This window comes from Myotis daubentonii, chromosome 6, assembly GCF_963259705.1.
Source record: "Myotis daubentonii chromosome 6, mMyoDau2.1, whole genome shotgun sequence".
Classification (NCBI taxonomy): Eukaryota; Metazoa; Chordata; class Mammalia; order Chiroptera; family Vespertilionidae; genus Myotis; species Myotis daubentonii.
Window position 1 is genome coordinate 47,576,830 of NC_081845.1, and position 3,225 is coordinate 47,580,054.

The window sequence follows — 3,225 nt, forward strand, 5'->3', positions numbered from 1 at the left end:
ATATTGTCCCTGAACACAGACTATCTTCAAAATCCGGGCCAAGGTCAGCCTCATGGCTGTGTGTGTCCTGTGCAGTAACGTCAGGCCCTGTCCTTAGAAGGGCTTGATTTAAATCTCTGATCCAACTTTTTGAAGTTCTTACGAAAAGGAGGCTTCACATTTTTATTGTGCGCCGGGCCCTGCAAGTTCCACGGCCTGATCTGAATTGAAAGAAATTCAGACCATAGACTGCGGTCCTCGGGAACCTTTTGCAGTCCTACAGTCCTTGTAGTTGAAAGAACCCTGCACTAAAGAATGTGGGTCTCCAACCCTTTTCTTGCCCCTTTTCGCTTTATGCAGTTGGGTGAGGGATTGAACCTCTACGAGCTTCACTGTGGCTGCTAATGATGGGTGGACACCTTCACAGCGCGCCCCCCCCCCGCTCCCCCCCGGCTGCACAGGGAAAGGATCTGAGGAGCTTTGAGAATTATCAGGTCGGCATGGGCCTGTGTGTGCAGTGATTTAAACCTGAGCCCGGCGGTTAGGATGCTGAGCCAGGGCTGAGGGGCCAGATGGGGTAAGGCTTCCATCCAGCTCAGATTCTGTGTGCAAGATGAGTTATAGGCTCAGACTACCCAGGCTTCCATAGTTCTCATTTTATAACGCAGAATAAATTATCAAGAGAGAACAATGAAAACAAAACCAAAGACTTGCTCAGCACTGTTTCCCAATTTAGCTCTGTGAAGTCTTTCTAAAAAATATATATATATTTTACTATCATGTTGTAGTGCAGTAGTGTTATGGAGAAAAGTTAAAACTTTCATAGGATGTTACTGTTGGAAAATATCTGGGAAGTTTATAGTCCATTCTCATACCTAATATAACAGTATTTATAATACTTCAACTACACACACACACACACACACACACACACACGCAATAGAGAGCTGTAGGAATAGGAAGCAAAGGTCAGAAGTAAGGGGAAGTTTAGACGCTGGTATGAAGAATGAGTCCCACACAGTATGACCACATACAAACAAACAAACGAACAAAACCAATGGCTGGACCTCTCTTCATTTCAAGGACAAAACAGTTACACTGGAAGCATCCCTGCGCCCATCTGGAGGTTTGCAGAGCTTGGGGAGAACAGAATGTTCTTATTTGGGAGAGAATAGCTCTGAAGAGAAAAGGGAAGCAACTTAGTAAAAATATTAATTAACTAGCTGCCTCCATCCAGAATGTGGCAAAGCCCTAATTGATACACAAAATAGACTCATAAATATGCTTTGATGGATAGAAAATGTACATCTGAATTCTTTCCCAGGGTTTTCTCTGGTAGTGCAGAAGGAAATGATTAATAATCTGCTATCTGGTGGGAGCTGGGTTCTTTTAAAAAGCTAGCTTTTACATCATTAATATGTGCATTATTGTGTTTTTTCCCACATACCAGTTGTATTTTGGGGAAGGAGAAAGTTAGTGGCCTGCCACTTTTCAAACAAAATATGTTGCTGATTTCTGCCCTGGACACTCAATGAAAGGAAAACCACTTTTATTTATTATCACCCACTAATGTTTCTCTACGTAAGTTTCAAGAACATCAATAGGAAGTCATTAAAATAAGTTTCCATTTTCTTTCTTTTGAAGAATCCTGATGTAAGGTCAACACTGTGCCTTCACTTGCTGGCTTCTGTGTGCAGTGTGGTTGTGCAGGACGGAGTGCCGCTGTGCAGAGACGTTTACGCAGAGCCTGCACGCCCTCACCAGCTGTCACGGGCTCCTGCCTGCATTGTCGAATATATTTTTATGATGAAATACTTAACTGAAAAAGTACAATTAGTGGTGAATTTTATAAGTCTCAAAGTCATTTCTGTGAAAAACTATTACCTATTAATCTTATTCCTGTGACTCTGAAGCTTTGATTGCCTTTTTACTTTATGGTGACATTTTTGTGTGTAGGCTCAGAAGGATGGGTCTATTCAACAATTGAAATGAATAAACAGATTCAATCTGCTGATGCTTTTTGGTTTTTAACCAAATTTATATTTTCGCAGAATTGAAACTATCTTTCACCAAGTGTCTCTCTTCCCAGGAAGTTATAATGACTTTATGATGCATAAAATGCTTATCTCTTTGAGGGCTGATGGCCATAGTTAATGAGGGAAAAAGCAAACAATAACAAACAAACGAAAAAAACATTCCATTGATACAACAGAAGAATCTGTTAAACATCAGTCTGAAATGGTTTCTAATATCTAAACTCTTGTTTGAGCACTTGGTCTTACAATCTGCTAATAAACTGAAACTTCTTTCTGTTTTCAAAATATACATTGTAATGAGCATAAGGAAGCGGGTTTGATCATTAACAGGTAGATAACCATGGCAACACCATAGTTACACTGCTATAACCAGCATCATTTTTTATCTGAGCTAAGCTCAGAATAGCATATTATGTTGGGCGTTTGCTGTAAATATGATTTCTAAGACTGGAGGTGGGTAGCTGATAAGGATTAAATGCCATATTATAATTGTTCATCCAAAATTCTGCATTTTCTCACAGATCACTGGAGCAGGTTATTAAGATGTCAGTGATATCTGTATTAAAAGTTAGTATATTTCTACCATAGCAGGTTACATCTTAAAGAGATGTGTAAAGTTTTTCATTAATAATTTTTCTACCAGTTTTTAGGGAAGTAGCCACTCAGAAAATGGAAAAGAAGTGAAAAAAGATCAGAACTGGGGGAAAATAGAAACCTACTTTTTGATGTATGTGGCAGAGCCTGCATCGATCGATGGATCCAGGTGGGACTGTGGGGCTAGTTCTAGGGCATTGGAATATGAGAAATTGCAAGTGCTAAGAGGGTGCAACCAGGTATCCCCTTCTTTCTCTTATCACTTGTCAGCTGTGTGGGTAGAGAGGATCTAACAAGAGAAAGATGGGGAGTTACCAGGATCTGCAGTCCTGGGGTCATTGCTTAGAGAGGAGCCCATCCCCCCCTCCTTGCACTACGACATGAACAAGAAATACTGGGTTAAGTGCTGCAATTTAGGTGTTTGTTTCAGTGACCATCCTGCTTAATATGGATGGAGAACTTTGAAAGTCAAGGAAATCTCACCTTTTGTTGACTCAGGAAGTAATGCTGGCACATGCATCAGAATGTGTTCACAGGAACACATCACTTTTTCCTTTGACCAAGGAGCGTGGCCGGGGCTGTGGATGGGAGGCCCCTCCCTGTCTCTTCACCTCTG